A 22,016-nucleotide genomic window follows, 5' to 3' on the forward strand; every position below is an offset into this window, starting at 1 on the left:
GGTTCAGTTAGAGCCCAATGCCTCGCTCAGGTTCAGTTAGAGCCAACGCCTCGCACACACGCGCGTATGTGTACGAGAGAAACGCGCATCGCTCGGCCCCCGACCTCCCACCGTAACCGGGAAATCCCCGAAATTTTCCTCCCCCTCGCTTCTACCATGGTTTTTTCCGTCATGGACGGCCCAAAGAATGTTATGCAGCTGCGTCTCCGGCCCGCCCAGGACGACAAGCCCATTTTCTGTCATGATTTTTTGTCATAGAAGTAGGAGCCCACCACATCTATGATGATACCGGGTTTTGTCACAATTATCGTCATAGAAGTGTCATATGTATGACAGAAATTTTTTTCGTTCGGCCCAAAATGTCACGGATGTGTCTTTTTTTTTGTAGTGGAGGAACCGTATTGGACATAGGGGGAATGGATGGTGAGAAGATAAGAGGGGAAGTGTATGTTTGTGGTAGCCACACTTGGCTAGAGAGGTATATCGACCGATGTGTGCCAGAAAGAAGGAGCCGAGGGGCCTACACACACCGTGAGTGAATGACCTAAAGAGAAATAACGAATGTGTGCGATGGAGGGGATGCTGAGGGGGGGTGAGAGGGGCGGGCGTGTGCATGCATGATAGAAAGTTAGCGCTAGCTAGCTACAAAGAGAAGAGGATCTTGAAGGTGTAAAAGATGAACATAGATCATAATTCATTATAAAAAAGTGGATATGGATATTTGAAGATATCATAATGTAGAACAATGATTATAATTTGGGATAATGTGTGGCTTTTGCAGCTCAGGGCTAAATACTTGTCATAATGTAGGGGGCGGGGCACTATACTTTGTGTGATAAACACGGTGTACATATGGAACATTGTTTAGATTATGAATATCTAGTTAGTACATCAAATGTACTATTATTTGGAATCAACATCAAGTGTATTAAAAAAATGAATCCAAGTTCATATAGTACACATAGTTCATATCTATCTCTGTAGTAATCATGTGATGTGTTGTTAAGGTAATACGTGAATGATGGTTGAAGTTGGCAACAATCATGATTGTAGATTCTTATTCAAATAGAGAAATGAATTCAAATTTAGTTTGAATTGCAGCAGTAGTATAGACATTTGGAATGCACTAAAATGTTGGTATGAGTAGGTTACATGCATTATACAACCAGCTAAAAAATTTAATTGGACATAACATGGATTCATAGCTTTGAATAGCATTTGTATAGTAAAACAGGGCAAGTCTCTCACTTTGTGTGGTGTGAATAGTTTTTTGTTGTTTTTTTGTTGAGGGAAGTGCGAATTGATTTGGTACGTGCAAATACAATATTACATGTTAGGCTTGTCCCTAAAATTCAACCCGCGCCTTGTTATATCCCGAAAATTCAAATATCATGCTCCCAAAACTCGCGCCTTGCTATCCCTAAATTACTACGCGCACGAAAACTCCCTCCGGCTACCAAATCCCGACACACCAAATCCCCCTGCTAACCCTGAGCCGAAAGGGCCACTAGTTCAAATTGGTGGGGGTACTTTTGTAACACACCCTACATTTTGGACAAGCGCATCTGTGACGCCCGTATAATTAAGTTATAGTAACTCTCTACTGATGTGCCACGTCACCACGATCACTGCTGATAAACTGGCATTGATTTAAACCCCGTTCAAATCCAAATATAAAATCTAGACAAACTATAAAAAAATTCAAATGTGAAAACTAAAAAGTTCGTGGTGTGGAAAATAATCCCTGGATATTTACCATGTTGAAACCCATATTTTAAAAAGTTTTTTTAATGACCTTAAATGATTTAAACAGTAGCAAAAACAACTATTTAAACGCCTTTGGTATTTTATAATATACTAAACTATTTTATATCAGGGTAAAACTTTTTTTACTTGTGGATTGTTCTGAAACATTATTTTAGGGGTTAAAGTCATATTTTACTAAACTAAAATTAGTGTGTAACTAAAATAAAACAGAAAAGAAAAATAACAAAAACTAAAACTAAAAAAACCAAACCCTCCCCCGGGGCCAACCGGCCCAGCTGGCTTAGCTCACTCCCCCTGCTTCTCTTTCTCCCTCCTCCACCTGTCGGGTTGGATCACAACCAGGGACCGTCCCCACTGGACCACGTCGCCAGCCGCACTGCGGGGTAGGTTAAGGATGCCACCGCAGGCCTCGGCCTCATCGTCGCCCCAGATGCGCCTCACCTACTCCCTCTCGCTCTCCATCACATCTCCTCACTTCCTTCCCCTTCTGCCGACGCATGTTGTCGCCGTTCTTCTCATACCGCCACGGCGACCGTTGACCCCGAGCCTCGCCGCCGTGTCCGAGAGCTCCGCTACGGTTGCCCACATCGACTAAGCTGAGTCGTTCGAGCTGAGGAGCCCCGGCGCCATTGCCAGCGTCGTCTTCCTCCTCAAAACCCCGTCATGGTTCGACGACAAATCAGGCGCCGGCAAGACTCCTCGAGCCCGCTGCCCTCCCCTACCGAACCACAATGAGCTCCCGCTCCCCCTCTTCCCTTTGGATTTGATTCCCGTGCCCCCTAGCCTCTCCCCCACCGTAGCAGTAGCTTGCCGCCGCCCTCGCCGCTCGCCGCCATCGCTACAAGCGTGCTCCGGCCACTCCACCAATGCAGACGGATGCGCGCGAGCCCCGCGGTGCCGTAGGTTCAAACCGCGGCCGAAACGGGCCCCAGAGGCCGTGTTTGGCGGGTTCACGCACGTCGCCGCCGCTAGTTAGGTCGCCGCCGACGCACAACCGCCCGCCGACGTGGCCGACCTGGGGCAACCCCGAGGGTCGCTGCCAGCGGGCCCCATGGGCCCTAGTTGACCGGGTTGACTGATACGTCTCCAACGTATCTATAATTTTTTATTGCTCCATGCTATATTATCTTCTGTTTTGGACTATATTGGGCTTTATTTTCCACATTTATATTATTTTTGGGACTAAGCTATTAACCAGAGGCCCAGCCCAGAATTGCTGTTTTTTGCCTATTTTAGTGTTTCAGGTAAACGGAATATCAAACGGAGTCCAAACGGAATAAAATCTTCGGGAACGTGATTTTCTCACCGAACGTGATCTAGGAGACTTGGACCCTACTGCAAGGGATCAAAGAGAAGGTCACGAGGCAGGGGGCGCCCCCCTAGGGCACGCCCCCTGCCTCGTGGGCCCCTCGGTGCTCCACTGACGTACTCCTTCCTCTCATATATACACACGTACCCCCAAATTATCAGAATAGGAGCCAAAAACCTAATTCCACTCACGCAACTTTCTGTATCCACGAGATCCCATCTTGGGGCCTGTTCCGGAGCTCCACCGAAAGAGGGCCGTCATCACGGAGGGCTTCTACATCATCATAGCATCTCCGATGAACTGTGAGTAGTTTACCTCAGACCTTCGGGTCCATAGTTAGTAGCTAGATGCCTTCTTCTCTCTCTTTGAATCTCAATACAAAGTTCTCCCCCTCTCTTGTGGAGATCTATTCGATGTAATCTTCTTTTTGCGGTGTGTTTGTTGAGACCGATGAGTTGTGGGTTTATGATCAAGTCTATCTATGAATAATATTTGAATCTTCTCTGAATTCTTTTATGCATGATTGGTTATCTTTGCAAGTCTCTTCGAATTATCCGTTTGGTTTGGCCAACTAGATTGGTAGTTCTTGCCATGGGAGAAGTGCTTAGCTTTGGGTTCGATCTTGCGGTGTCCTTACCCAGTGACAGAAGGGGCAGCAAGGCACGTATTGTATCATTGCCATCAAGGATAACAAGATGGGGTTTATTTCATATTGCATGAGTTTATCTCTCTACATCATGTCATCTTGCTTAAGGCGTTACTCTGTTTTTAACTTAATACTCTAGATGCATGCTGGATAGCGGTCGATGAGTGGAGTAATAGTAGTAGATGCAGAATCGTTTCGATCTACTTGTCACGGACGTGATGCCTATATACATGATCATGCCTAGATATTCTCATATTGTGCTCAATTATATCAATTGCTCAACAGTAATTTGTTCACCCACCGTAGAATACTTATGCTCTTGAGAGAAGCCACTAGTGAAACCTATGGCCCCCGGGTCTATTCTCATCATATCAATCTCCATCACTATTATATTGTTTTGCTATTTACTTTGCCTTTACTTTTTACTTTGCATCTTTATATCAAAAATACCAAAAATATTCTATCTATCAGATCTCACTTTCCTAAGTGATAGTGAAGGGCTTGACAACCCCTAATCGCGTTGGTTGCGAGTAGCTATCGCTTTGTGCAGGTACGAGGGACTTGAGCGTGGGCTCCTACTGGATTGATACCTTGGTTCTCAAAAACTGAGGGAAATACTTACGCTACTCTATTGCATCATCCCTTCCTCTTCGGGGAAAACCAACGCAAGCTCAAGACGTAGCAAGAAGGATTTCTGGCGCCGTTGCCGGGGAGTCTACGCAAAAAGTCAATATACCAAGTACCCATCACAATCCCTATCTCTCGCATTACATTATTTGCCATTTGCCTCTCGTTTTCCTCTCCCCCCAATTCACCCTTGCCGTTTTATTCGCCCTCTCTCTCCCTATCCTCCCTCTCTATTTGCCTCTTTTTCCCCGTTTGCTTTTCGTTTGCTCGTCTGTTAGATTGCTTGCTTGTTGCGATGGCTCAAGATACTACCAAATTGTGTGACTTCACCAATACCAATAATAATGATTTCCTTAGCACTCCGATTGCTCCTCTTACCGATGCTGAATCTTGTGAAATTAATACTGCTTTGTTGAATCTTGTTATGAAAGATCAATTCGCCGGCCTTCCTAGTGAAGATGCCGCTACTCATCTGAATAGCTTCGTTGATTTATGTGATATGCAAAAGAAAAAAGATGTCAATAATGATGTCGTTAAATTGAAGCTATTTCCTTTTTTGCTTAGAGATCGTGCTAAAGCTTGGTTTTCGTCTTTGCCTAAGAATAGTATTGATTCATGGAACAAGTGCAAAGATGCTTTTATCTCTAAGTATTTTCCTCCCGCTAAGATCATCTCTCTTAGAAACAATATAATGAACTTTAAGCAACTTGATCATGAACATGTTGCACAAGCTTGGGAGAGAATGAAATTAATGATACGTAATTGTCCTACTCATGGTTTGAATTTGTGGATGATTATACAAAAAATTTATGCCGGATTGAATTTTGCTTCTAGAAATCTTTTAGATTCGGCCGCGGGAGGCACTTTTATGGAAATCACTTTAGGAGATGCTACTAAACTCCTAGATAATATTATGGTTAATTATTCTCAATGGCACACTAAAAGAACTTCTAATAAAAAAGTGCATGCGATAGAAGAAATTAATTTGTTGAGTGGAAAGATGGATGAACTTATGAAATTATTTGCTACTAAGAGTGTTTCTTTTGATCCTAATGATATGCCTTTGTCTACTTTGATTGAGAATAATAATGAATCCATGGATGTTAATTTTGTTGTTAGGAATAATTTTGGTAACAACGCTTATAGAGGGAATTTTAATCCTAGGCCATATCCTAGTAATCCTTCTAATAATTATGGGAATTCCTACAACAAATCTTATGGAAATTATAATAAGACACCCTCTGATTTTGAATCTAATATTAAAGAATTTATTTCTTCGCAAAAGAATTTTAATGCTACGATTGAAGAAAAAATGCTTAAGATTGATGATTGGGCTAGGAACGTTGATAGAATTGCTCTTGATGTTGATGCTTTGAAACTGAGATCTATTCCACCTAAGCATGATATTAATGAGTCTCTAAAAGCCATGAGAATTTCAATTGATGAGTGTAAGGAAAGAACCGCTAGGATGCGTGCTTCCAAAGATGCCTTTATTAAAGCGTGTTCTTCCAATTCCTGTGAAAATCAAGATGAAGATCTAAAAGTTATTGATGTGTCTCCAATTAAATCTTTATTTTGCAATGTGAATCTTGATGAAACTGAATATGATCTTCTTTTACCTAGAAGGCGTTTTACAAATTCGGAGTGTTTAGATCTTTATGATGAAATTGATGAAAGTGGGATAGAAAGAAATAAAAATCTAGATGTTGCTAAACCCACTATATTGGATTTCAAGGAATTTAATTATGAAAATTGCTCTTTGATTGATTGTATTTCCTTGTTGCAATCCGTGCTAAATTCTCCACATGCTTATAGTCAAAATAAAGCCTTCACCGAACATATTGTTGATGCCTTGATGCAATATTATGAAGAAAAACTTGAGTTGAAAGTTTCTATCCCTAGAAAACTCTATGATGAGTGGGAACCAACTATTAAAATTAAAATTAAAGATCATGAGTTTTATGCTTTGTGTGATTTGGGTGCTAGTGTCTCTACTATTCCCAAGACTTTGTGTGATTTACTAGATTTCCGTAATTTTGATGATTGCTCTCTAAACTTGCATCTTGCGGATTCCACTATTAAGAAACCTATTGGAAGAATTAATGATGTTCTTATTGTTGCAAATAGGAATTATGTGCCCGTAGATTTCATTGTTCTTGATATAGATTGCAATCCTTCTTGCCCTATTATTCTTGGTAGACCTTTCCTTAGAACGGTTGGTGCGATTATTGATATAAAGGAAGGGAATATTAGATTTCAATTTCCATTAAAAAAGGGAATGTAACACTTTCCAAGAAACAAAATAAATTTACCATATGAAACTATCATGAGAGCCACTTATGGATTGCCTACCAAAGATGGCAATACCTAGATCTATCCTTTCTTGTTATGCCTAGCTAGGGGCGTTAAATGATAGCGCTTGTTGGGAGGCAACCCAATTTTATTTTTATTCCTTGCTTTTTGCTCCTGTTTAGTAATAAATAAATTATTTAGCCTGTGTTTTGGTTGTGTTTTTTGTGTTTAATTAGTGTTTGTGCCAAGTAGAACCATTGGGAAGACTTGGGGAAAGTCTTGTTGAACTTGCTGTAAAAAACAGAAACTTTAGCGCTCACGAGAATTGCTTTCATTTTTATTTGAAGAGTGATATTTAGTTAATTCATTTTGAAGACGATTAATAGATAAGTTAATCACGTCCAGCAATTTATTTTAGAATTTTTGGGGTTACAGATCTTGCGCTAGATACAGATTACTAAAGACTATTCTGTTTTTGACAGATTCTGTTTTTCGTGTGTTGTTTGCTTATTTTGATGAATCTATGGCTAGTAAAATAGTTTATAATCCATAGAAAAGTTGGAATACGGTAGGTTTAACACCAATATAAATAAACAATGATTTAATTACAGTACCTTGAAGTGGTCTTTTGTTTTCTTTCGCTAACGGAGCTCATGAGTTTTCTATTTTGAGTTTTGTGTTGTGAATTTTAAAGTTTTGGGTGAATTCTTTTGATGGATCATGTAACAAGGAGTGGCAAGAGCCTAAGCTTGGGGATGCCCATGGCACCCCCAAGATAATACAAGGACACCAAAAAGTCAAAGCTTGGGGATGCCCCGGAAGGCATCCCCTCTTTCGTCCACTTCCATCGGTAATTTACTTGGAGCTATATTTTTATTCACCAACATGATATGTGTTTTGCTTGGAGCGTATTGTATTATTTGTGTCTTTGTTTGTTAGTATGCCACAATCATCCTTGCTGTACACACATTTTGAGAGAGCCATACATGAATTAAAATTTGATAGAATACTCTATGTGCTTCACTTATATCTTTTGAGCTAGATAATTTTGCTCTATGTGCTTCACTTATATCTTTTGAGCTAGATAATTTTGCTCTATGTGCTTCACTTATATATTTTGAGTGTTATAATTTTGCTCTATGTGCTTCACTTAGATCTTTTAGAGCACGGTGGTGGATTCGTTTTAAAGAAACTATGGATCTCTCATGCTTCACTTAAATTAATTTGAGAGTCTCTTAATAGCATGGTAATTTGCCTAATAATAATATGCTTGGTATTCAAGATTTGTGAAACTTTCTTTTGAGTGTGTTGAATACTAAGAAAAGATTGAAGCATGATAATTGTTTTTGAGATATGGAGGTGATAATATTAAAGTCATGCTAGTTGAGTAGTTGTGAATTTAAAGAATACTTGTGTTAAAGTTTGTGATTCCCGTAGCATGCACGTATGGTGAACCGTTATGTGATGAAGTCAGAGCATGATTTATTTATTGATTGTCTTCCTTATGAGTGGCGGTCGGGGACGAGCGATGGTCTTTTCCTACCAATCTATCTCCCTAGGAGCATGCGTGTAATACTTTGCTTTGATAACTTCTAGATTTTTGCAATAAGTATATGAGTTCTTTATGACTAATGTTGAGTCCATGGATTATACGCACTCTCACCCATCCACCCTTGCTAGACTCTCTAATACCGCGCAACTTTCGCCGGTATCATACACCTACCATATACCTTCCTCAAAACAGCCACCATACCTACCTATTATCGCATTTCCATAGCCATCCCGAGATATATTGCCATGCAACTTTCCACCGTTCCATTTATTATGACACACTTCATCATTGTCATATTGCATATCCCGGTACACCGCCGGATGCATTCACATAGAGTCATATTTTGTTCTAAGTATCGAGTTGTAATTGTTGAGTTATCAGAGAAATTAAAGTGTGATGATCATCATTATTAGAGCATTGTCCTAGTGAGGAAAGAATGATGGAGACTATGATTCCCCCATAAGTCGGGATGAGACTCCGGACGAAAAATAAAATAAAAAAAGAGGCCAAAGAAGCCCAAAAAAAGAGGCCATAAAAAAATAAGAAAAGGCCCAAATAAAAAATGAGAGAAAAAGAGAGAAGGGACAATGTTACTATCCTTTTACCACACTTGTGCTTCAAAGTAGCACCATGATCTTCATAGTAGAGAGTCTCTCATGTTATCACTTTCATATACTAGTGGGAATTTTACATTATAGAACTTGGCTTGTATATTCCAATGATGGGCTTCCTCAAATTGCCCTAGGTCTTCATGAGCAAGCAAGTTTGGATGCACACCCACTTAGTTTCTTTTTGATCTTTCATATACTTATAGCTCTAGTGCATCCGTTGCATGGCAATCCCTACTCACTCACATTGATATCTATTGATGGGCATCTCCATAGCCCGTTGATACGCCTAGTTGATGTGAGACCATCTTCTCCTTTTTGTCTTCTCCACAACCACCATTCTATTCCACCTATAGTGCTATATCCATGGCTCACGCTCATGTATTGCGTGAAGATTGAAAAGTTTTGAAAAAGTTAGAGTATGAAACAATTGCTTGGCTTGTCATCGGGGTTGTGCATGATTTAAATACTTTGTGTGGGGAAGATGGAGCATAGCCATACAATATGACTTTGTAGGGATAACTTTCTTTGGCCATGTTATTTTGAGAAGACATAATTGCTTTATTAGTATGCTTGAAGTATTATTATTTTCTATGTCAATATAAACTTTTGTCTTGAATCTTTCTAATCTGAATATTCATACCACAATTAAGAAGATTTACATTGAAATTATGCCGAGTAGCACTCCCGTCAAAAATTCTCTTTTTATCATTTACCTACTCGAGGATGAGTAGGAATTAAGCTTGGGGATGCCTGATACGTCTCCAACGTATCTATAATTTTTGATTGCTCCATGCTATATTATCTACTATTTTGGACTATATTGGGCATTATTTTCCACTTTTATATTATTTTTGGGACTAACCTATTAACCGGAGGCCCAGCCCAGAATTGTTGTTTTTCGCCTATTTCAGTGTTTCAGATAAACGGAATATCAAACGGAGTCCAAACGGAATAAAATCTTTGGGAACGTGATTTTCTCACCGAACGTGATCCAGGAGACTTGGACCCTACTGCAAGGGATCAAAGAGGAGGTCACGAGGCAGGGGGCGCCCCCCCACTAGGGTGCGCCCCCTGCCTCGTGGGCCCCTTGGTGCTCCACCGACGTACTCCTTCCTCCTATATATACACATGTACCCCCAAATGATCAGAACAGGAGCAAAAAACCTAATTCCACCGCCGCAACTTTCTGTATCCACGAGATCCCATCTTGGGGCCTGTTCCATAGCTCCGCCGGAAGAGGGTCGTCATCACGGAGGGCTTCTACATCATCATAGCCTCTCTGATGAAGTATGAGTAGTTTACCTCGGACCTTCGGGTCCATAGTTAGTAGCTATATGGCTTCTTCTCTCTCTTTGAATCTCAATACAAAGTTCTCCCCCTCTCTTGTGGAGATTTATTCGATGTAATCTTCTTTTTGCGGTGTGTTTGTTGAGACCGATGAATTGTGGGTTTATGATCAAGTCTATCTATGAATAATATTTGAATCTTCTCTGAATTCTTTTATGCATGATTGGTTATCTTTGCAAGTCTCTTCGAATTATCCGTTTGGTTTGGCCAACTAGATTGGTAGTTCTTGCCATGGGAGAAGTGCTTAGCTTTGGGTTCGATCTTGCGGTGTCCTTACCTAGTGACAGAAGGGGCAGCAAGGCACGTATTGTATCGTTGCCATCGAGGATAACAAGATGGGGTTTATTTTATATTGCATGAATTTATCTCTCTACATCATGTCATCTTGCTTAAGGCGTTACTCTGTTTTTAACTTAATACTCTAGATGCATGCTGGATAGCGGTCGATGAGTGGAGTAATAGTAGTAGATGCAGAATCGTTTCGATCTACTTGTCACGGACGTGATGCCTATATACATGATCATGCCTAGATATTCTCATAATTATGCTCAATTCTATCAATTGTTCAACAGTAATTTGTTCACCCACAGTAGAATACTTATGCTCTTGAGAGAAGCCACTAGTGAATATGGCCCCTGGGTATATTCTCATCATATCAATCTCCATCACTTTTATATTGTTTTGCTATTTACTTTGCCTTTACTTTTTACTTTGCATCTTTATATCAAAATACCAAAAATATTCTATCTATCAGATCTCACTCTCGTAAGTGACCGTGAAGGGCTTGACAACCCCTAATCGCGTTGGTTGCGAGTAGCTATCGCGTTGTGCAGGTACGAGGGACTTGAGCGTGGGATCCTACTGGATTGATACCTTGGTTCTCAAAAACTGAGGGAAATACTTACGCCACTCTGCTGCATCATCCCTTCCACTTCGGGGAAAACCAACGCAAGCTCAAGACGTAGCATTGACCCAGTCAACTGCTGACTGGGCAGCCCAGTACCACTGACAAGCAGGCCCCATTGCATAATTAAGCTAATTAAAATGATTTTTTATAATTAAAAGTAATTAGTAATCTAATATGCCACTGACATGTGGGGCCCAGCTGTTAATTAACCTCATTTTAGTTAGTTTAAACTTCTGTTAGTCCACTGTCTATGACAGTTGGGACCCACTAGTCAATTTGACCAGTCAGCAGGTCTGTTGACCTGCTGATGTCATGCTGACACTCTGCTGACGTCATAACTCCATTTCAATTCATATAAATAAATCCAGAAAATGGTTTAATCTTTGAAAATTCATAGAAAATAAACCATAACTCGGATGAAAATGTTTTCTACATGAAAGTTGCTCAGAACAATGAGACGAATCCGGATACTGGCCCGTTCGTCTGCCACACACACCTAGCATAGCGAACACGCAACTTTCCCCCTCCGGTTCATCTGTCTGAAAATGCAAAACACCAGGGATACTTACCCGGATGTTTCCCCCCTTCACCAGTATCACCTGTCCCTAAGTTAGGTCACACCTAGCACAACGTATTGCCGCATCTTGCTTTGTGTTACATTTCATTTCTCTATTATTTATTGTGTTCCCCCTCCATTACTTATTTCCGGTAGACTCCGAGACCGCTGCCGATGTCTGTGTGTTCGACTACATCGAAGAGGACCCCTCCTTCTTGCCATAGCAACCAGGCAAGCCCCCCCCCCTTGATCACCAGATATCGCCTATTCTTCTCTCTACTGCTTGCATTAGAGTAGTGTAGCATGTTACTGATTTCCGTTAATCCTATTCTGATGCATAGCATGTCTTTGCTACTACTGTTGTTACCTTTACCTGCAATCCTAAATGCTTAGTATAGGATGCTAGTATTCCATCAGTGGCCCTACATTCTTGTCCGTCTACCATGCTATACTATCGGGCTGTGATCACTCGAGAGGTGATCATGGGTTTATACTTATATACATAATATATGATACATGTGGTGAATAGAGTCGGGTCAGCTCATAGAGTACCCGCAAGTGATTCCGATGTGGGGGCTGAAGGGGCAGGTGGTTCCATCCAGATAGTGGTGGGCATGGGTTCCCGACGGCCCCCGACTGTTACTTTGTGGTGGAGCGACAGGGAAGGTTGAGACCACCTAGGAGAGAGGTGGGCCTGGCCCTGGTCGGCGTCTGCGGTTACTTCAAAATAACACGCTTAACGAGATCTTGGTATTTGATCTGAGTCTGGCCACCGGCCTATACGCACTAACCGACTACGCGGGAATAGTTATGGGCACTCGACGTCGTGGTATCAGCCGAAGCCTTCGTGACGTTAGTGACTAAGCGGCGCGCGCCGGATTGGACTGGAACGCCTGCTCTTGTATTAGGGAGGCTAGGTCTGCTTCCGCCCGCCCTCGCAATGTGCAGGTGTGCAATGGGCGATGGGCCCAGACCCCTGCGCCATAGGATTTAGACCGGCGTGCTGACCTCTCTGTTGTGCTTAGGTGGGGCTGCGATGTGTTGATCTTCCGAGGCCGGGCATGACCCAAGTAAGTGTGTCCGGCCAAAGGGGATTGAGCATGTTGGGAAATGTGGTGCACCCCTACAGGGAAGTTTATTTATTCGAATAGTCGTGTCCCTCGGTAAAAGGATGACCCAGAGTTGTTGACCTTATGACAACTAGAACCGGATACTTAATAAAACACACCCTTCCAAGTGCTAGATACAACCGGTGATCGCTCTCTATTAGGGCGGCGAGGGGAGGATTGCCGGGTAGGATTATGCTATTCGATGCTACTTGGTGAACTTACCATCTACTCTCTTCTACTGCTTCAAGATGGAGGCTGCCAGAAGCGTAGTTTTCGATAGGACTAGCTATCCCCTTATTATTCTGGCATTCTGCAGTTCAGTCCACAGATACTATCCATTTCATTGATACCAATGCATATGTAGTGTAGATCCTTGCTTGCGAGTACTTTGGATGAGTACTCACGGTTGCTTTGCTCCCTCCTTTCCCCCTTTTCCATTTTTCTCCGATGTCGCTACCAGATGATGGAGTCTAGGAGCCAGAGGATCCCGAGGATGTTTCTACGCGGAGTTCGACTTCGAGGAGTAGTTAGGAGGTCCCAGGTAGGAGGCCTTGCCTTTTTATCGTTGCTACTTTTGTGCTAGACTTCTTAAGGCAAACTTGTTTAACTTATGTCTGTACTTAGATATTATTACTTCTGCTGACTCTTTTGCATTCGAGCTTATGTATTCGAGCCCTCGAGGCCCCTGGCTTGTAATATAAAGCTTGTATTATTTTATTTCGTGTCTAGAGTTGTGTTGTCATATTTTCCCATGAGTTCTTGATCTTGATCATACACATTTACATGCATGATTAGTGTACGGTCAAATCGGGGGCGTCACAAGTTGGTATCGGAGCCAACTGCCTGTAGGAATCCCCCTTCCACACTCATTGGCCGAAGTCGATTCTAGACATTGCAAAACTTTTATTAACATGGTTGTGTGTGTTACGGGCCCACGTCGCCATTTGGGTGGTATTAGGATCTTTTACTCCTCGATCTTTACTATGGGACTCTGATCTCTCTTCTATTCGGGTTAAATGAAATTTGCTAAAGCTAACATTAGGATCTCGTGATCACTTTCCCCCGGAGAGCACCTTATTACCGATGATCGTCTACTGCACGAGAAGATTCTGAGTTATTCTACGATGTTCTCCCAAGACACTTGTACCCATCGTCTTTGAAAATTCCGTACCACTGTTATATCCCTATTGATAACTGCATACACCTGCCATTCTTACATTCAATCCCATTGATCCTGTTATTACAAGATGCATCGAACTGCTCTTCGTTGTTCCGAGAATCCTGTGAGCTTACTGCCTTGCAGTTCCTTGTCACCTGAATACCCCTATGGATAATTTTGTGCACCTATCGAGTATCCGCTCATCCTCAGTTGATTCATGTACTTCACAAAAGTCTTCGTAATACCATTCATTCTTCTCAAAACCCTTAACAGCCTATTGTTCTTGAATTTCATGCTTGCTTGCATTATGGTTAATACCATAAGTCCAGTAATCTTATTGTCATCCTTTGGCATTATCATTTTGAGTCCGTTGATACAATATGTTGCGAATACTCGCAATCCTCAATCAGATCCTAGAATTCATCCTTTCAGCTCACACGTTGTTTTAACATGAGCTGGATCTCGACCAATCAAATTTTGCCATCGATTATACCCCTAAGGCTATTCAACTTATCCATCCCTGATCAGAGCATTGCTTCTGATCCCTTGTCTTGGAGTTCATAGTTCCTTTGTATTTGAACTTTGAGTTAGTCAGTTGTTTCTATAATCTGATCTCCTTGCATTCTTTCTCCCTCTGGTTGAGTACCGATGCTCACATCAGATCCCTTGTGGACCACCAGACCCTGTGTAAGATTTTATCCAACAACGTCCTTCATATTCAATAAGCTTGTGAGCCTTTCCTTGGATACATAATGCCTTTGGTAAATTGTATCCTCTGCTTTCTCAAGCATGCTCTACTTTTGAGCTGGTGATATTTACTCTTAAAGCTTGTGGTATATGTTTCTAAGATGCCCTGATGAGTTGAACCTATGCCTTCCTTAATCAGGGTGAACCCGAAAGTTTTGACGGGTCATACTCCTCTAGTAATTCACCAGGTAGGTTTTCAGACTCAAATTAGTTTTAATAGTGTAGTGAATGAATGGTCATGCATTGGAGAAGTGGGAGTCGGCCTTGAACCTTGTGTTCATGCCCATGGACACGATGTAGATCTTATCATTAAAGCTTCTCTTAAATTAATTATTCCCTTGGTATAAGTTCAGCTTATATCTGGGATCTGGCCTTTTGCAATCATGGTTCCGACCATGTTCTCCTTTAAATACCATTTCTCATGCAAGTTTAAGCACTTGTCTTCTACAGAGCAATACCCCAGCCCAACCTCTACTTTGATCTGTCACCGAGTATTACCCCCTGGTATCTCGAGATTATCATGGAATTGCATAACTTCTTATGAGTTCTTCTTCAAGTACTACATTCTCACTGATTCCATTTTTTCACGGGCTCTGAGTTATTAAACACTCAAAGACATCGATAACTGATTCGAGTCCGCACCGCGATTAAACAACTCTTCATAACCTTCATTACTTATGAGTTTGAACTCGATCACGTCATTCCTAGCCTGGTCAGCTATATCATTCTCGTGCCGATTTTAACTATGCTACCTGGCCCTTAATCCCGGAGCACAACTTTCCACGATGAGCTAAGATTACATCGATCTTTCTCGTCATATCATTTCATCTTGAATAGCAAGCTTGATATCGAGTTTGTGTTGTACCCATGGTTCCAATAGCCATTCGCTTCATCATTCTTTGACTTGATGCCATCGTGATCGATTACATCTTCATGAAATATCTCGACAAATGTGCCGTGATCATCATCAGCATTCTGAGCTCTTCCAGGATATCAACTGAATTCATGATGAGAAATACCATCCTTGCCCTCAATGATTTGTGTTATCATCGGCCACTTTATTGCCTTCCGTTCAACACAAACTTGTTCATGTTTTGTGTTATACCTTGAGATCCTTGCTATCCAGCATTTGTTATTCTTTGCTTTGGAGTATTACCATATTTTATGTCATGAATGTCATGAGAATTTCACCACCTCTTAATAATTCTTGATATAGTAATACTTCTCGCCATCTCCGTTCATATCTTGGTCCCTGTGTTGTTTCTAACCGGGATACCAGCCATTCAACTATGATGTGTGAAGTCAAAACTTCTACCAACCCTATTGCTTGTAAGTTATTGGTCGATAGTTTCATTCTAAGTATATTTCTTATTGAATCACCTGAGGAAGTCCTGGATTAGGGGGTCTCCGGACAGCCGAACTATATCCTTTGGCCGGACTGTTGGACTATGAAGATACAAGATTGAAGACTTCGTCCCATGTCCGGATGGGACTCTCCTTGGCGTGGAAGGCAAGCTTGGCAATACGGATATGTAGATCTCCTCCCTTGTTATCGATTCTGTGTAACCCTAGCCCCCTCCGGTGTCTATATAAACCGGAGGGTTTAGTCCGTAGGACAACATACAATCATACCATAGGCTAGCTTCTAGGGTTTAGCATCTACGATCTCGTGGTAGATCAACTCTTGTAATACTCACATCATCAAGAACAATCAAGCGGGACATAGGGTATTACCTCCATCAAGAGGGCCCGAACCTGGGTAAACATCGTGTCCCCTGCCTCCTGTTACCATTCGCCTTAGACGCACAGTTCGGGACCCCCTACCCGAGATCCGCCAGTTTTGACACCAACATCACCCTTCTAACATTGATCTTTCTACCTAAGCCCATATTTTGGGTGCACCTTTCAATCAATGTTTAATTGTGTATGCATTCCTCGAGCATACACCATTATATCATTTGATCTGACAAATGTTATCTCCTTGTTCACATGATTGCAGAAACTCATCTTTTGGGGAATCTCGAGGAATGGTCGCTGAGTCCATCAGCCACCTCCTCATCCTCTCCTTGGTTTACTGATGAACTCTTATTTCGAAACTTGCTTCCATAGTTCATTTCCTAAGAATCTTACGATGTCTTCTCGTCAATTTGTGTTGCACCTTTTCTTCTTAGGCATCCTGAGTATGAGGTATCCTGACACCAATCAGATCTGAACCTCGGTTGGAACATATTTTCCAAGAGTCATTACATTAGTCCTTATATGACCTGGTAAGTTGATGTCATGCCTAGCACACCTGGCTGGAGGACCTGTTGTTATAGTTTCCTTTTTAACAAGGTTAACCATTTTTCCATGAGGAAAATTGTAAGACTTATTCTATAAGTTGTTCCTGATGAATCCTTTGTGTATCCAAGTCTGAGCTTTGCTTAAAGACCATGTCAACGCTATCTCGAAGTATGTATGTGGTACTCCGATTTTTAATAAGAACATTTGAAGCACAATGCTAAAATTTATTTATTAATTACCCCAAAAACTGTTGTATGGGTAATGTCATGTTATTTCTCTTCCCTTTCCTAAAGGGTTTTCTACGTTATGTCCTGTCATGGATATCATGCTCTGCTTGCCCTTGGGAAGAATATACCCCTGAAATATGTGTTTAAACACCTTTTCCTTTCCATTGTTCTGCTTAGTCTGATGATCACCTTTTTCTTTCCATTGTTTTGTTTAATCTTTCTTGTGATCTATATGATCTAAGCAGTAATAATTCACTTCTTATGTGCACACCTCGGGTACAATTCTGTCGGCAAGACCCTATTACTATTGTTGATGACATTCCGATAGCCACCGATGGACGAGAACTTTGCCTATTGGTCTGACTCATTCAACGAGCAGGAAAATGGTTCTCCTCGTCCCTTGCCCCTGGTACCGATGTTGTTGCCGACATAACCGACAGACTATCCTCTGACATGCCTTGCTTACATGATCATGAAGATGTCATCGCATTTCTACTTTTAACCCACATGGTGGGCCCATAACCCACAGTTCTACAGGATCGAAACCTGACTCTACTATACACCCCTTGTTCCCAAAGTTATTTCTCGTGTGTGGCCTTGTATGGGATTCACGAGCCACCATCCGAGAGATCATCAATTCTGGTATCAGACACGATACCTATTCCCATTGCTCTGAACCCCTTTGGTGCCCTGTTTCAGGCATCGAACAATTGCCTATGCGCTTGAAACTTCTATTTTGCACCATCTTACTTTACTCCCGATATTTTCTTAAGTTTCAATTCGAGAGTTACTTTCCGCCACCTTCCCCGATGTTATCAACCAAATAGTCGACCTTTTAGAGGTCTGTTTTTTCGAAGCTACCCCTTGTCCTTTGTCGGCGTTCTAGGAACGGGGGTCCCCAGACTTGCCTGCCTACGGCCCACGGCGTGGATCTGCAAGCGGGCCCGTATGGCCCATCTTCACCAACAAGCCTTCAAGATCCTCGCGAGGGGCCAAGCCTCGCGCGGCGGACGATGCAAGACCTCCTCAGGAGCGGCCTCACCAGGCTAGCTTGCGAGGGGCGGAGAGATCAAGGCCAGGCAAACCTCACCAGGCGGGAGCCAGGCGGGCGCCAGCGCTCACAGTGTCCTTTTTTCCTCTTTGGTGCTAAGGAGGCAAGCGCAGACGAAGAGTACCGAGGCGTCAAGCAAAGGTTTCCATATCGGTGCAACGAGACCAAGACCAGTAGGATGGCAGGATGAAGGTCACCATGGAGCCCAAGACGGCGTCACCACCAGAGCCTTTGGCAGGCGAAGACTGCTTTTGTCAGGATAACTTATACTAGCTGTCCCCTTTCAAATTGGTCATTGATGGCTCCCTTCCTGCTCAATATTTGGGGAGAGGACCAGGGCGTCTATAAGTAGGACTAGCCACCACCATAGGGAGGCAAGCGGAGAGAGACCTAGATCCAACCCATCCACACACCAACCAAGCACAAGAACACCTCTGATTAGGAGGCTGTTCTTCCCCTTGTACTGTTCATCATTGGCCCAAGAGGCAATCCACCACACCACACTAGAGTAGGGTATTACACCGCAACGGTGGCCCGAACCAGTATAAATCTTGTGTCCCTTGTGTTGCGAGTTTGCCGAGCTAGCCTTTGAGATCGCGTAGTGCTTGAGGGCATGATCGGTGAGGGAGAGATCTCCGCGCGCACCCCAGTGTTCGAACCTTAAGGGTTTTGCCGGAACCCAAAATCCGACATTTGGCGCGCCAGGTAGGGGTGCGCTGGAGCTCTTCTTCCGCCAGTTGATCTGCTTGTTGGTCCCCCGACACTCTGCGATTCCAATGTCCGGCGACTCAAGGACCAACGCCAACCGCTGGGCAGCCTGGCCAGCTAGGGCGGTGCTGCCCGCTCAAGAAGACCTCAACCAAGCGCCCCAGGCAGCACGCGCACCACCAAACACTGCGGGGCGTGGGCGACGGGGTCACCCGCCGTCCGCCCTTACTCCGCGTCAGGTGCGGGCAGCCGCAAGAGCCTCGAGCCACGACGCGACCACGGCGCTGCTACCTCTTGAGCATTGCGTTGGATTTCCCCGAAGAGGAAAGGATGATGCAGCAAAGCAGCATAAGTATTTCCCTCAGTTTTTGAGAACCAAGGTATCAATCCAGTAGGAGGTTGTGCGCGCGTCCCCTAGTACCTGCACAAAGCAAATAACTCCTCGCAACCAACGCGATAAGGGGTTGTCAATCCCTTCACGGTCACTTACGAGGGTGAGATCTGATAGATATGATAAGATAATATTTTTGGTATTTTTGTGATAAAGATGCAAAGTAAAATAAAGGCAAAGTAAAAGCAAAGGAAATAACTAAGTATTGGAAGATTAATATGATGAAGATAGACCCGGGGGCCATAGTTTCACTAGTGGCTTCTCTCAAGAGCATAAGTATTTTACGATGGGTGAACGAATTACTGTTGAGCAATTGACAGAATTGAGCATAGTTATGAGAATATCTAGGTATGATCATGTATATAGGCATCACGTCCGAGACAAGTAGACCGACTCCTGCCTGCATCTACTACTATTACTCCACTCATCGACCGCTATCTAGCATGCATCTAGAGTATTAAGTTCATGAAAACAGAGTAACGCCTTAAGCAATATGACATGATGTAGAGGGATAAATTCATGCAATCTGATAAATTCATGCCATCTTGTTATCCTCGATGGCAACAGTACAATACGTGCCTTGCTGCCCCTACTGTCACTGGGAAAGGACACCGCAAGATTGAACCCAAAGCTAAGCACTTCTCCCATTGCAAGAAAGATCAATCTAGTAGGCCAAACCAAACTAATAATTCGAAGAGACTTGCAAAGATAACCAATCATACATAAAAGAATTTAGAGAAGATTCAAATATTGTTCATAGATAATCTTGATCATAAACCCACAATTGATCGGTCTCAATAAACACACCGCAAAAAGAAGATTACATCGAATAGATCTCCACAAGAGAGGGGAAGAACATTGTATTGAGATCCAAAAAGAGAGAAGAAGCCATCTAGCTAATAACTATGGACCCGAAGGTCTAAGTTAAACTACTCACACTTCATTGGAGAGCTATGATGTTGATGTAGAAGCCCTCCGTGATGGATACCCCCTCCGGCGGAGCTCCGGAACAGGCCCCAAGATGGTATTTCGTGGATACAAGATGTTACGACGGTGGAATTAGGGTTTTGGCTCCGTATCTGATTGTTTTGGGGTACGTAGGTATATATAGGAGGAAGGAGTACATCGGTGGAGCAACAGGGGGCCCATGAGGGTGGAGAGCGCGCCTGGGGGGTAGGCGTGCCCCCCTACCTCGTGGCCTCCTCCTTTGTTTCCTGACGTATGGTCCAAGTCTCTTGGATCATGTTCGGTGAGAAAATCACGTTCCCGAAGGTTTTATTCTGTTTGGACTCTGTTTGATATTCATTTTCTTTGAAACCCTAAAATAGGGAAAAAACAGCAATTCTGGGTTGGGCCTCCAGTTAATAGGTTAGTCCCAAAAATAATATAAAAGTGGATAATAATGCCCAATAACGTCCAAAACAGTAGATAGTATAGCATGGAGCAATCAAAAATTATAGATACGTTGGAGACGTATCAAGCATCCCCAAGCTTAATTCCTGCTTGTCCTCGAGTAGGTAAATGATAAAAACAGAATTTTTGATGTGGAGTGCTACTAGGCATAATTTTAGTGTAATCTTCTTAATTGTGGCATGAATATTCAGATCCGAAAGATTCATTACAAAAGTTCATATTGACATAAAAATAATAATACTTCAAGCATACTAACAAAGCAATTATGTCTTCTCAAAATAACATGGCCAAAGAAAGTTCATCCCTACAAAATCATATAGTTTAGTCATGCTCCATTTTCGTCACACAAGAATACACTCATCATGCACAACCCTGATGACAAGCCAAGCAATTGTTTCATACTTTAGCAATCTCAAACCTATAAACTTTCACGCAATATATGAGGGCGAGCCATGGACATAGCACTATAGGTGGAATAGAATATGATGATGGGGGTTATGTGGAGAAGACAAAAAGGGAGAATGTCTCACATCAACAAGGCTAATCAATGGGCTCTGGAGATGCCCATCGATTGATGTTAATGCAAGGAGTAGGGATTTCCATGCAACGGATGCACTAGAGTTATAAATGTATGAAAGCTCAACAAAAGAAACTAAGTGGGTGTGCATCCAACTTGCTTGCTCACGAAGACCTAGGGCACTTGAGGGGGCCCATTGTTCGAATATACAGGCCAAGTTCTATAATGAAAAATTCCCACTAGTATATGAAAGTGACAAAACAAAAGACTCTCTATCAGGAAGATTATGGTGCTACTTTGAAGCGCAAGTGTGGCAAAGGATAGTAGCATTGTCCCCTCTCTCTTTTTCTCTCATTTTTTTGGGCCTTCTATTTTTTATGGCCTTTCTCTTTATATATATATATATATATATATATATATATATATATATATATATATATATATATATATATTCCTCACTTGGGATAATGCTCTAGAAAATGATGATCATCACACTTCTATTTATTTACAACTCAATGATTACAACTCGATACTAGAACAAAAGATGACTCTATATGAATGCCTACGGCGGTGTACTGGGATATGCAATGAATCAAGAGTGACATGTATGAAAATTATGAATGGTGGTTTTGCCACAAATTATGTCAACTACATGATCATGCTAAGCAATATGACAATGATGAATGTGTCATGATAAACGGAATGGTGGAAAGTTGCATGGCAATATATCTCGGAATGGCTATGGAAATGCCATAATAGGTAGGTATGGTGGCTGTTTTGAGGAAGATATAAGGAGG

This window comes from Triticum aestivum, chromosome 3A, assembly GCF_018294505.1.
Source record: "Triticum aestivum cultivar Chinese Spring chromosome 3A, IWGSC CS RefSeq v2.1, whole genome shotgun sequence".
Lineage (NCBI taxonomy): Eukaryota > Viridiplantae > Streptophyta > Magnoliopsida > Poales > Poaceae > Triticum > Triticum aestivum.